Below are 15,589 nucleotides of genomic sequence, written 5' to 3' on the forward strand. Positions count from 1 at the left end.
TAAGAGTAGAAATAATTTCTTTATATTTCATGCAGTTTATTTAGATTTCATCCAATGAAGATGTAATGTAGAGATATGGTGTTGGATGAGATAAAAATAAATAAAATTTCTAATCAATTATTTAGAAAACTTAAATATTCTCAATACTCCTGTCATAGTTGAGACACCATGCTGTACTGTTTATTTTTATGCTGAATTTTTTGGTTTGGAATGAATTCTAGAGTCAGAAGGAACAAGCCAAAAGAAAATACCAGATATAAAAATTCGTCTTTTGAATAAAAGTAATAGGGGCTAAATCATCTCAAAAACTTTTCCTCATATGCTTACCCATCTGATTTTTATCCATTACTGAAATGCCTTTTCTGTAACAACTTTAGAGTGTTAGGACAGAAATTATGATCTGTAAGGGTATGAACTTTAGATATAGTAAATATAGATGATTTAATTCCTTTCATATTCCTTAATATCTGTAATTAACATTATATAGCTTAAATAACATCGGTAATGAAAATAGAGATAGTTATGTTCTTAGGGAAGAATAAGATAAATGGATTATAAAGCATAATTTAATTCTATATTCTCTCGAAAGTTATCTAATACATTCTAAAGTTAGAGATATTTATTTCTTCTTTTGATTAATATCAATGAATATTTCTTCCTTTTATTCAGATTGCCAGTGAAATATGTCAATAGAAGATTGATAGAGAGCTAAAACCAAAGGAAAAGGAGTGCATCTACCTTTTGGGGTGTTATAAAATTTAGATCTCTTAGAAAAACTATGTTTTTGACTTATTTGAATTAAATAATCAATAGAATTATTACATATAAATATTGAAGGTAATTTAATCGTAGAATATAGTTGACCAACAGGAAACCCCAGTGGACAACCTCTAGTCTTTTCTCCTTGAGTATAATAACATAGAAAAATTATGGATTCAGATAGATTGGAATCTGAGTCCAACTTTTTTTAAAGTTCTGTTATCTCCTGGTTGTACATTTTGAGGCATAATATTTAATACCTGTAAAATTCAACATTCTCTCTTTAAATGGGAATGATAATTAAATTACAGCATTAGCACTGGAAGTATTTATTTAGAAGTCAAAAAGAATCAATTATTTTTCCTTTTGATAGCTGAGAATGCGAGAGACAAATCTTCTCATGATTTGTAGCTGTCTCTTTGGTTGATGGGTTAAATGATACTTAATGAAATTGAATAATTCCACTGAAAATTGCTTCACCCAGTGTTTTGTGTGTTGCTGTCACTTTCAAGAACTCAGTGACTGCAATTCATTGCAACAATTTGTAAGTCCACAGTCTGTATAGTGTTTATTTGACCTATCTTACTTGTAGTCTCTTAATTTTACTTCAACATACAGAAATTAGGAATAAGCTTGTCACTGTTATTTATTCTTTTATACATTCAACCCATTAAAACTTCAATAGTGATGGCTTGGCTGTACTTCAAGTTTGTCTTAACTTCAGATTCACTCTAGCACTACATGTTAATTATAATTTTTAGATAGCACTGATGAAACTGGAAATTAAATACAATATTTTTGGCAAGTTTTTCTGGCATTTCGATGTGGTTGTTATTGTGATCAGTGTAAGGTAAAACAAAGCCTCTTGTTATATAGATTTCCAGCCTCAGAAAATTATTAGAAACTTATTGAAGTACATTTATAATGGATAGTCATTGATGTGCCATATAATCATGTGGTTTCTTTTTTTCAACCATTTGGTGTACTCAGACATTTCATTCAATAAAGTAAATACTGTAAAAAAAGACAAGCTGCCTTGTGTACCCTATTGTTATGACACCTTTGCATTCTATATATAAAGACAAAAGCCTTAAATTTAATCACATAACAAAATTAAACTCTAAACTTCTGTAAAATATATACTAAGATGGTTCCTTACTGGTTGTTTGACTACCCAGCATCCAAGTAATATTCTTTTGAAAGGAAATTGACAATATATGAAATTTAGTAAGAGGCAGGACTGAAGAAATAATCAACAAATAGAAAACAATAAAGATTAAAGCATAATTAAATAGGGAAAAGAAGTAGAATTTGTTTGTTTATAACAGTTTATTTAGAAAAGCTAAAAACAAACCATACTTAGCATTACTTTGCCTTACTATTAGCAATAATTACTATTGTAATTACTATTATAATTTTTACTTTTTCAATAACATATATACATACATACATACATATATGTACATACACATATATACACACACATAGAGAAAAAAATATATATATAGTTTTATTAGTTTAGAAATAAAAATGTCATAAAGGTAGCCTAGGACAATTCAGTGGAAAAATCAATAGCTTCTTCTCTGCTGACAAAACAAAAATAAAAGTTAAAAGTACAAAGTAACAGTACCAACAAAAATATACTATACACACAAAAATGTTTGTGTAATGTAAAAGAGTAAATCTGCATAATAATGAAATATGTAAATATTGCCATACATGTGAGGATATGCCAGATTCTTTCATTGAAAGAGACACACTTCTTTATAAACTAATATATAGGCTTAATTAAATTCCAAGGAAATCCTAATAATGTTTCTGCTTTGGGTGTATTTGGTAAACAAAGTTATTCTAACCTTTATATCTCATTAGATATAGCAATTGATAAATAAAACTGGAGGGAAAAGATTCATAAGAAAGACTAGCCTATCAGTTCCTAATCATAAGTTACTTATACAATAAATATTATAGAACTGAAGAAAGATTGATAACCCAATCATGAAATAGAAGTTAGAGCTCTTAGACTCTTAATTATGTAGTGTACAGTATAAAACCCTTTATGTCAAAAGGGAAGTCTTCTTGAGACTTCTTCAATGAATCAAAGTTATGATTATTTTCCCCTTCATCCTTTCCCCATTTTGACTTGTTACTGATTCTCAAATTTCTTTCTAAATCTTGTATATCTTTTTTAAATTTACTTATTATGCAAGTAAAACACTATTTGATGTAGATAAGAGTAGATTTTAAAAATACTTTTAAAAAACCCTAAAAACAAATAATGACAAATTATTAGTATGATAACGTTTCCAATTTTTGTATGCTACAGATAAGCTTTATAGTTAAACTCTTCTTATCATAATAGTAGCACACTATAAATATTATAAAAGCTAATTCTCCTTTACTGAATAACATACCTTGAAAATTATTTTAAATATTGTTATATACACATTCTCATTCTTATTATCAATGTATTATATATATATGTTATAGTTAATTATATAGATATATCACTGTTTGCTTGGATAATCGCTTACCATGAATATTTGGATTGTTTCTAAGTAATTGATCCTCTAAACAAGAATGCAGAAATAACCTTGCAGGTTTACTTTTTTCACATTTGTCAATTCATTTCAAACAGATACATTTATAGGTGGTATAATTTGTACTTTTGAGAAGCATTTAAATCATACTGATAAAGGATCTATAAGATATTGATGATTCTTAGCTGTATACTTTTTCCAGCAGTTCATCAGTGTCCACTTTCCCCTATTCTTACCACTTATGTTTTAGAAGTTAGAGAAGATAAAATTATATTGTCAGTGTTTTAATATATTGTTTTAAGACTGTTAAAATGTTTTTATATTATCATTAAGCATAAGTTTGATATGCAGGCTACCATTGACATTAATTTCTATACAATCTGTACTTCACATTTAAATTATTGGACACAGAATTGTGGACAGTCGTTTTCAAGTTAGTATGGTTATCTGGTTTATTTGTTTTGAAATTCAAGCTAGTTGAATTTTTTGGCTAAATTTTAGTTATTTAATTTTTTGTTTGTCTTGGAAATTGAGTGCTTCTTGGAATGTATCGTGATTGTCTTAAAGGTATAATATATGACTAAGGGTGCTATTTTAATTAATGAAAATATACATTTGTAACATGATGCTTCATTTTCCCTACCATCTTCTTAACTGTTTTCTGGAATTTTTGGTCTCTGGGATTTGCAGCACACATTTTTATGATGTGTGAGATTGTGGGGTGGTAGCTCACTACTTTGCCTAAGTTACTTTACTTTGGTCTCCAACAGCCATGCCTTTTCTGTCTTCTCTGTATTTCCTGGAACTTATGAATCTGATTATAGGAAAATGGTAGTGAGTTTGTGAGGAAATGACATAGAACAAGGAGCAGAACTAGTCTAATGTATGTCTTGCATCGACGCATGGGATTTGAATCACATGGCTATCAATGTCTTAGTTCCTAAAAGCCATAGCACTCAGGATCACTGGGCAGAGAGATGATGGAGCCTTTTCACAATTGCTTACTACTTCAAGAAACAAAGCTATGGCTTGACATAGTAAAGACTGGATAGGACTCTCAATTCAGCCAAACTGGGAGTTAGGTTGTCTGTTGGTGTTTTATAATGTGTTTGCATGCTTTAGACTCTTGTTGTATCTTTATAAATAATACATATATCCTAATACTTAGTTATAATTTCATAATAAGTGCCTCAACCCAATATTTTAATTTTACATACATTTGATAAAATTTTAATGGACACTTAAGAGTATTCTTAAAGAAGAATCTTCTATATGTCTGATGTATTAACATTGAAATCACTTGATCAGAAATCCTGAATAATTATACTAATTACTCTAATATGTGTGAAAAATTAATTTTGTGAAAAATGTTTTTGTTTACATATTTGTGTGTGTGTGTGTGTGCATGCATGCATGTATATGTGTTGAATGATTGTGTTGCATTCAGTAGTATATCTGGCCCAAGTCTTTAATACTGAATGTAATACAGTCCATCATTCAACACAAAAGTACTGAATGCCTAACATGTAGCAGGGACTATTCTATGGATATAGTTAAAAAAAATAAAATAAAAGTCCCTGCCTTTGGGAAGACTTTTAGTAGAAGGAGAAAGATAAAATAGAAAAATAATGAATATGTTAGGTGATACATGTTATGGAGGAGAAATCAGGAATCAGGGAAATAATGTAAGAAATCTTGGAGATGGAGGAGGATTCAAGATGGCGCGGTAAGAACAACTCAGGATCGCAGCTCTCAGTGAACGCACAGAGGGTGAGTCAAAGCCGCATTTCCAGACGGATCTTTGTTGCCCACAGAACGGGGAAATTCCCAGGTGTAGGACAGACACAGGATGCAAGCTCAGCCATTTTGGCTGTTGCAGCCACTTCAGTCAGTGCCACAGTGCAGTGGCACTCCGCAACAATGCACACAAAACACACTGGACTGGGTGCACTGCTAAACTGGCAATCTGAGTTTGGGAGGGCAGATTAGCATATCCATCTGATTAAACGGGACTTGGACAGTGAGCCAGACCAGGAGGATTCCTGGGAAGTGGTGTTTGAGCCAGTGCAGTGGCTCACTGCACGGGAAATCACACAGATCTGGGTGCCCTAACAGCAGGCGATTGAAACACCTGGGAGAGAGCCATCCCTTCAACTTAAAAAAAAAAAAAAAAAGGCGCTCTGAGGCAGGGAGCCAGGCAAGCAGGCTCGGTGGGTTTCACCCCCACAGGGACAAACAAAATGGCAATTCGAAACGCTCCGGGTGGAGAGTTTCACTGCGAGCACAGCTGAACCCAGGACGATGCAGCTTGGTGGGGGAGGGGCGTCCGCCATTAGCAAGGCAATCTGCCCCTACTGAGGTACACCCTCATTGCTGATGCAGCCTGCCATTGCTGAGGCAACCCACCATAACAGAGAGACTCTGCTGGAGGGCGGAGCCCATGGCAGCACGGCAGAGCCCACAGCAACAGGACGGACCCCACATCAACAGGACGGACCCCACATCAACAGGGCAGAGCCTCGGCAGGCAAATAGTGACGAGACTGCCTCCTAGCTGGGCAGGATAGTGCAATGGACACTCATAAAGAAAGCCCCAACTCCCTGAGACACAGCATCTGAGGAAAAAAAGGGGTTTTAAGAGTTCTTCTGCAGCAGACATAAACGTAGCAGCCTAACAATCCTGAATGAACAGCGAAGCTCACAGTTCAGCACCTGAGCTCCTATAAAGTACAGACCATCTCCTCAAGCAGCTTCCTGACCCCTGTATATCCAGAGACACCTCAAAAAGGACTGATCAGACTGACATTAGGCAGGCATTATTCTGGGACAAAGATAGCAGAAGAAGAAACTGGTGGCATCCCTCACTGTTCTGCAACTGCTACAGGTGTATCCCAGACAAGCAGGGCCTGGAGTGGACCTCAGCAGTCGTACCGTGGAGGGGCTAGACTGGTAGAAGGAAAACCAAGTAACAAAAATACCTCATCATCAACAATCTGGGCATCCACTCAGAGACCCAATCGAAAAGTCAGCAACTACTCAGACAACAGATGGATAAATCCACAAAGATGGGAAGAAACCAGGGCAAAAAGGAGGAAAACACTCGAAACCAGAACACCTCGCCTCCTACAAAGGACCAAAACTCCTCACCAGCAAGGGAACAAAGCTGGATGGAGAATGACTGTGACGAAATGATGGAATCAGACTTCAGAAGTTGGGTAATGAGAAACTTCTGTGAGCTAAAAGAACATGTTCTAAATCAATGCAAAGAAACTAAGAACCTTGAAAAAAGGTTCGAGGAAATGATAACAAGAATGGATAACTTAGAGAGGAATATGAAAGAATTGAAGGAGCTGAAAAACACACCATGAGAACTTCGCGAAGCATGCACAAGTTTCAACAGCTGAATTGACCAAGCAGAAGAAAGAATATCAGAAGTCGAAGATCAACTCAGTGAAATAAAATGAGAAACCAAGATTAGAGAAAAAAATGCAAAAAGGAATGAACAAAGTCTCCAAGAAATGTGGGACTATGTGAAGAGACCTAACCTACGTTTGATAGGTGTACCAGAAGGGGACAAAGAGAGCTAACTCAAGCTGGAAAATACTCTTCAGGATATTATCCAGGAAAATTTCCCCAACCTAGCAAGGCAGGCCAACACTCAAATGCAGGAAATACAGAGAACACCACAAAGATACTCCACAAGAAGAGCAACCCTAAGGCACATAATCATCGGATTCACCAGGGTTGAAATGAAGAAAACACTAAGGGCAGCCAGAGAGAAAGGTCAGGTCAGCCACAAAGGGAAGCCTATCAGACTCACAGCAGATCTCTCGGCAGAAAATCTACAAGCAAGAAGAGAGTGGGGGCCAATATTCAACATCCTTAAAGAAAAGAACTTTCATCCCAGAATAACATATCAAGCCAAACTGAGCTTCATAAGTGAAGGAAAAATAAAATCCTTTGTGAACAAGCAAGTACTCAGAGATTTTGTCACCACTAGGTCTGCTTTACAAGAGGTCCTGAAAGAGGCACTACACATAGAAAGGGACAAGCAGTACCCGCCATTCCAAAAACACACTAAATGCTAAAAAACATCAACAAAATGAAGAATCTTCATCAACTAATGGGCAAAACAGCCAGCTAGCATCAAAATGGCAGTATCAAATTCACACATAACAATATTAACCCTAAATGTAAATGGGCTAAATGCACCAATCAAAAGACACAGACTGGCAAATTGGATAAAAAATAAAAATCCATCAGAGTGCTGTATCTAGAAAACCCATCTCACATGCAAGGATACACAAAGGCTCAAAAGAAAGGGATGGAGGAAAATTTACCAAGCACATGGAGAGCAAAAAAAAGCAGGAGTTGCAATTCTCATCTCTGATAAAATAGACTTTAAAGCAACAAAGATCAAAAGAGACAAAGAAGGTCATTATATAATGGTAAAAAGATCGATACAACAAGAAGAGCTAAGGACCCTAAATATATATGGACCCAATACAGGAGCACCCAGATATATAAGACAAGTTCTAATGACTTACAAAGAGACTTAGACTCCCACACAATAATAGTGGGAGACTTTAACACTCCACTGTCAATATTAGACAGATCAACCATCAGAAAATTAACAAGAATATTTAGGGCTTAAACTCAGACCTGGAACAAGCAAACCTGATAGACATTTACAGAACTCTCCGCCCCAAATCCACAGAATATACATTCTTCTCAGCACCACATCACACCTACTCTAAAATTGACCACATAATTGGGAGTAAAGCACTCCTCAGCAAATATAAAACAACGGAAATCATAACAAACAGTCTCTCAGACCATAGTGCAATCAAGTTAGAACTCAGAATTCAGAAACAAACCCAGAATCGCACAGCTTCATGGAAACCGAACAACTGGCTCTTGAATGTTGACTGCGTAAACAATGAAATGAAGGCAGAAATAAAGAAGTTCTTCGAAACCAACGAGAACAAAGATACAACATACCAGAATCTCTGGGACACATTTAAAGCAGTCTCTAGAGGAAAATATATAGCAATAAGTGCCCATATAAGAAGAGTGGGAAAATCCAAAATTGATACCCTATCATCAAAATTGAAAGAGCTAGAGGAGCAAGATCAATAAAACTCAAAACCTAGCAGAAGACAAGAAATAACTAAGATCAGAGCAGAACTGAAGGAGATAGAGACACGAAAAACCATTCAAAAAATCAATAAATCCAAAAGCTGGTTTTTTGAAAAGATCAACAAAATAGACCACTAGCCAGATTGATAAAAAAGAAAAGAGAGAACAAGCAAATAGATGCAATAAAAAACGATAAAGGGGAAATTACCACAGATTCCACAGAAATTCAAACCATCATCAGAGAATATTACAAACAACTCTATGCACATAAACTAGTAAACCTCGAAGAAATGGATAAATTCCTGGACACCTGTGTCCTCCCAAGCCTAAACCAGGAGGAAGCTGAAGCTATGAATAGACAAATATCAAGGTCTGAAGTCAAGGCAGCAATTAAGAGCCTACCACACAAAAAAAGTCCAGGTCTAGATGGGTTCACAGCCAAATTCTACCAGACACACAGAGAGGAGCTGGTACCATTCCTTCTGAAACTATTCCAAATAATCCAAAAAGAGGGAATCATTCCCAAATCATTTTATGAGGCCAACATCATCCTGTTACCAAAACCCAGCAGAGACCCAACAAGAAAAGAAAACTTCAGGCCAATATCCATGATAAACATAGATTCAAAAATCTTCAATAAAATACTGGCAAGCCAATTGCAACAGCACATCAAAAAACTTATCCATCATGATCAAGTAGGATTCATCCCAGGGATGCAAGTCTGGTTCAACATACGCAAGTCTATAAATGTAATTCACCACATAAACAGAACCAAAAACAAAAACCACATGATTATCTCAATTGATGCAGAGAAGGCATTTGACAAAGTACAACAGCCCTTTATGCTAAAAACCCTCAATAAAGTCGGTATCAGTGGAATGTATCTCAAAGTAATAAGAGCTATATACAACAAATCAACAGCAAATATCATAGTGAATGGGCAAAACCTGGAAGTATTCCCTTTGAAATCCAGCACTAGACAAGGATGCTGTCTCTCACCACTCCTATTCAATATAGTACTGAAAGTTCTAGCCAGAACAATCAGGCAAGAAAAAGAAATAAAGGGTATTCAAATAGGAAAGGTGGAAGCCAAATTGTCACTATTTGCAGACAACATGATAGTATACCTAGAAGACCCCATCGCCTCAGCCCAAAAACTCCTGAAACTGATAAGCAACTTCAGTAAAGTCTCAGGATATAAAATCAATGTGCAAAAATCACAAGCATTCCTATACACTAATAACAGACTTAAAGAGAGCCAAATCAAGGACAAACTGCCATTCACAATTGCTACAAAAAGAATAAAATACCTAGGAATTCAACTCACAAGGAACGCAAGGGATCTCTTCAAGGAAAACTACAAACCACTGCTCAACGAAATCAGAGAGGACACATACAGATGGAGAAACGTTCCATGTTCATGGTTAGGAAGAATTAATATCATGAAAATGGCTATACTGTCCAAAGTAATTTACAGAATCAACACTATCCCCATCAAGCTACCATTGACTTTCTTCACAGAACTGGAAAAAATCACCTTGAACTTCATATGGAACCAAAAGAGAGCCCGCATAGCCAAGTCAATTCTAAGCAAAAAGAACACAGCGGGGGGCATCACACTACCAGATTTCAAACTATACTACAAGGCTACAGTAATCAAAACAGCATGGTACTGGTACCAATACTGAGATATAGACCAATGGAACAGAACAGAGGCATCGGAGGCAACACAACATATCTACAACCATACAATCTTTGATAAACCTGAAAAAAAAACAAGCAATGGGGAAAGGATTCCCTGTTTAATAAATGGTGTTGGGAAAACTGGCTAGCCATGTGCAGAAAGCAGAAACTGGACCCCTTCCTGACACCTTACACTAAAATTAACTTCAGATGGATTAAAGACTTGAACATAAGACTTGGAACCATAAAAACCCTAGAAGAAAATCTAGGTGAAACCATTCAGGACATAGGAGTAGGCAAGGACTTCATGAACAAAACACCAAAAGCATTGGCACAAAAGCCAAAGTAGACAAATGGGACCTAATCAAACTCCACAGCTTCTGCACAGCAAAAGAAACAGTCACTAGAGTGAATCGGCAACCAACAGAATGGGAAAATATTTTTGCAGTCTAGCCCTCTGACAAAGGGCTGATATCCAGAATTTACAAAGAACTCAAACAGATTTACAGGAAAAAAACAAAAAAGCCCATTCAAAAATGGACAAAGGATATGAACAGACACTTTACAAAAGAAGACATATATGAGGCCAACAAACATATGAAAAAATGCTCATCATCACTTGTCATTAGAGAGATGCAAATCGAGATACCATCTCACGCCAGTTAGAATGGCGATCATTAAAAAATCTGGAGGCAACAGATGCTGGAGGGGATGTAGAGAAATAGGAACACTTTTACACTGTTGGTGGGAGTGTAAATTAGTTCAACCATTGTGGAAGACAGCGTGGTGATTCCTCAAGGCCTTAGAAATAGAAATTCCAATTGACCCAGCAATCCCATTACTGGGTATATATCCAAAGGACTATAAATCGTTCTACTATAAGGACACATGCACACGAATGTTCATTGCAGCACTGTTTACATTAGCAAAGACCTGGAACTAACCCAAATGCCCTTCGATGATAGACTGGACTGGGAAAATGTGGCACATATACACCATGGAATATTATGCAGCAATCAGAAATGATGAGTTTGTTTCATTTGTAGGGACATGGATGAATCTGGAGAACATCATTCTCAGCAAACTGACACAAGAACAGAAAATGAAATGCCGCATATTCTCACTCATAGGTGGGTGATGAGAAATGAGAACACATGGACACAGGGTAGGGAGTACCAAACACTGGGGTCTATTGGGGGGAAGAGGGGAGGGACAGCAGCGGGGGGGAGCTGGGAAGGGATAGCCTGGGGAGAAATGCCAATTATGGGTGAAGGGGAGGAAGGCAGCAAAACACACTGCCATGTGCGTACCTATGAAAATGTCTTGCATGTTCTGCACACGTACCCCAAAACCTAAAATGCTATAAAAAAAAGAAATCTTTTGCTGGTTGGGAAAAAGAATATTGTCATACTAATTAAGATGCAGTTAGAACAAAGGTCTAAAAAAGTTTGGTGGGGAGCTTTACCAATATCTGGGTGAAGAGTGTTCCAGAGAGAGAAAATTGCAAGTACAAAAATCCTGGAGTAGGAATGTGCCTAATTTGTGTTTGAGGAGGAAGCAAGGAACAGCTGGAGTGGATGAATGAGGAAAGAGTGGTTGGAAAATATAAAATGAAGCCAGAGAATGTTGGTGGGTATGAAGAGTGGGACAAATTCCATAGTCTTGTAGGCTATTTTGATGACTGGCCTTTCCTCAGGATAGTATGTGAAGATATTGGAGGGTTTCCAGCAAGGGAGTGGATTAGCTACATTACCTTTTATCACACTAGAGGACAGGGACAGGGGAAAGCAATGGTGGAAGCAGAAACATCCATTATGGCTATTGTGATCCATCTATGCAAAAGATGGCAATGGATTGGACCAGAGTAATAGCAAAGAAGAAGATGTGGTTAAAAAAATTAAACACACAAAGAAAAAGAATGTGGAGAAGATAAGATGAACAGGGACTTAGAAAATGTGGAGTTGCCCCACAAACAAGCCTTATTCAAACTTAACTCTAAGCCTTTGCCTACAAATCCAGCCTTCAAAGAGGAAACAAAGTAGTCACTCACAAAAGGAAAAATAAATTAAACATATGAAATTTAATACATTTTGGTTTTAACAGCTGTATTGATGTATAATTGATTTTGTTTATTTTTTGAATTGCACTGGTTTAATGTATACAATTTGATAAATTTAGACATATGCATAAACCTATGCATATCAGCACAATCAAGATATAACAAATATATTCATCACCTTCAAAAGTTTTCGTGTGTGTGTATGTGTGTGTGTGTGTGTGTGTGTGTGTGTGTGTGCTTTAATGGTAAGAACAATCCACCTGAGATCTAGATTCTTAAACTTATTTTAAGTGCATAATACTATGTTGTTACCTTTAGGTCATCTTGTACAGCAGAGCTCTAGAACTTATTCTTCTTGCATAATGGAAACTTTATATTCATTGACTAACTCCCTATTTCCCCCTTCCAATGGTCCTGGCAATCCTATTCTGTTTTCTTCTTCTGTGATTTTGACTATTTTCAGATACCTCAAATAAGTGGAATTATATAGTATTTGCCTTTCTGAGGTTGCACTATTTTACTTAGTACAGTGTCTTGCAGTTTCACCCATGTTGTCCCTAATAGAATTTCCTTCTTCTTATGGCTAAAAACTATTGCACTGTATGTATATACCATATGATCCAGCACTCCCATGTTTATTACAGCATTATTCATAACAGCCAATATATAGAAGCAAATCACATTTCCATTGGCAGATGAATGGTTAAACACACTAATTTTTATTTCTTACTTTGGCATTGTATATTGACATTGTAAATAGTTCTTGTCAATTAATGTATTATTTTATGTATACTGTATAAAGAAGTGCTGGGTTTTTAGTGCCATAGTTAGAAATTTGAAGTGCATCTGATATTAAATAAAAATGCAAAGATTTCTGTTAATAATATGTCTTTCAAGTTAATTCAAGTCTGTGAGTCTTGACTAAATGGCTCTGTGTTCAGAGATGATTAATTTATAGCAAATTTGATTCCAAAGTAAACCTGGGAGACTGCAGCAGATGGCATTGATACCTCTCCCCTAAACTTACATTTATTTGCAGCTGTACTGCAATTCCTGGGTCTCTTATCTACTTCCCGCCTCAAGGATTTTCATCTGCATCTCTGTTTCTCTGCCTAAGGCAGTGCCACAGCTTACCAGGCTGAAGTTTGAGGAAGCTAATGCCCCTGGAGCAGGTAGAAGTCACTGGATAAATAGCTCAGCATTGCTGTCCCTCAGTCAGACAGTTGTGATTAATGTTTTATATGATTCCCCATGGAGTCTCTGTATTAGTTTGTTCACACATTGCTTTAAAGAACTACCAGAGACTGGGTAATTTTTGAAGAAAAGAGGTTTAATTGACTTACAGTTTTGCAGGCTATATAGGAAGCATGGTTGGTGAGGCCTCCGGAAACTAACAATCATGGTGGAAGGCAAAGAGGAAGCAGACGTATCTTCACAATAGTGCAGCAGGACAGAGAGAGAGAGCCAAGGGTGGAGTGCTACACACTTTTAAACAACCAGATCTCATGAAAACTCATTAACTATCACTAGAACACAAAGGGGGAAACCCGTCCTCATGATCCAGTCACCTCCCACGAGGCCCCTTCTCCAACATTGAGAATTACAATTCAACATGAGATTTGGGTGGGGACACGGAGACAAACCATGTCAGCCTTCAATAAGTTCAAGTCCCACTTACTTATAGTGTTCCCATAGTACACCCTTTACTGACTTTTGCCCTTCTTTACCTCCCTTTTCCCCTCCCTTGCATGCACTTTCTGGTTCAACTTCTAAATAAATGAACTTTAAAGTATTTGTCTTAGGGTACACTTGGGGGTCCTACATCAAGCCAGACAGAAACACTTTAATGAAATTATTCATGTCTGGTTGACAAAACAAAAGGTTCAGGAATGTTCCTCAGGAGTTAAGCAAGGGTGGTTGGTAACTCCTGCTTTGTTTCGCCATTCTTTGCCCATTGATCTCACTGTGACCAGCATTACAGAAACAAAGGGTCTTGAGCTGGTAAAGATCAAAATGGTGAATCTGGTGCCGTTTCCATAACTAATCATTTTTGTCAATAGTTACAAGTGAACGCAGCCATGAAATGCAGAATGTGTAATAGGAAGCTGAAAATTATGGGCATATTGAGGATATGTAACAATCACCTGTATTAGTAACAAAGGAGCAGGAATACAACTCAGAGGCTGGGTTCTGTGTTTCTGACATCCAGAATAAAGCTAGGAAGAACTTACAGTCCCATAATCACTTAAAAGATGACACTGAATTTACAGTGTGGCTAAATTCTAGGGAAATTACAGTTGTAAGCCCTTGGTAAAGATCAGATTCAGAATTTCTTTTTTAATGAATTTTAAAATATAAAGTAAAACCCCAATTTCCATATTAAGTCATGATATGTATTTACTTTGGAGGTATGCCAAGTGTTTCTGGCTTGGAAAAGTCTTGGTACAAAGATTATGGATGAGCTAATCTTCAGTGGTCCTTTTCCTTCCCTCTTCTGGCATAATCTAAGCCTTGGGAACTGAAATATCCATAACACAAAAAATGCTTTTTTATGTTATACAAAGAATCAAAGAGACACTACTTGTTTAGAAATTCAAAAGACTGTTAACAGAGAACAGACACATCTGTTTTGACATGAAAATTTTCAGATAAATCAGGCAGCAGAGAAAGACAAATTCAGAAAACGTTTATCATTTTTCTGCAATTACAGGAATCATGAAATGCTTTTGGTCAAAGCAGAGTGAACCAAATTAAGGTAATAATGTGTAATAACTAATAAACTGATAAAGTAGGTGATAACTGCAGCAAATGCATGATTACATATTTTTCCCCAAGATGACTGTCAGTATTCTCATGGGTATGTGGGTGTGGGCAATGGGAAATAAGACCCTTGTAAATCAAATGTATTTCATTGCTTGAGGAATTTATAGTTTTGTGGTTGAAAAACCTATATAAACATGTTATTTCTGTAGTGTGAAAAAAGCACTGAGTTTTTGACAGAGTTAGATGCAGAGAAGTGGCATGATCTGATTCTATTTTCAAAGAATTACTATGGCTTTCCTGATGAGAAGAGACTGAGAGGAGACTGGAAGACAGTCATCCAGGTAGAAGAGGTTGGTGAACTAGGGACAAGATGGTAGCAGTAAGCTGATGAGAACATGATACGAAAAGATTATATTCATTCACTTATTCATGCCTTCATGCATGCATTCATTCATTCATTTAGACATAGGTCCATTCTTACCAAAAACTTGCAAGAATAACACAACATACACTTCACCCAGATTTCCCAAGTGTTAATATTTTACTATATTTGCTTTATCTTTTTCTCTCTTTGTCTGAGAGAGAGAAATAGACTTACATTTCTCCAAAATATTTGAGTAAATTATAGGCATGATATTCCTTCACCT

The 15,589-nt window shown here is 36.4% G+C and overlaps 1 protein-coding gene across 6 annotated transcripts in view; it reads left to right on the forward strand.

The window, feature by feature from the left end:
- SPAG16 (sperm associated antigen 16) overlaps positions 1-15,589 on the forward strand; it is a 1,454,415-nt gene that overhangs the window by 1,032,951 nt on the left and 405,875 nt on the right. The window lies entirely within an intron of this gene.

This window comes from Callithrix jacchus, chromosome 6 (genome assembly GCF_049354715.1).
Source record: "Callithrix jacchus isolate 240 chromosome 6, calJac240_pri, whole genome shotgun sequence".
In the NCBI taxonomy this organism is placed as follows: domain Eukaryota; kingdom Metazoa; phylum Chordata; class Mammalia; order Primates; family Cebidae; genus Callithrix; species Callithrix jacchus.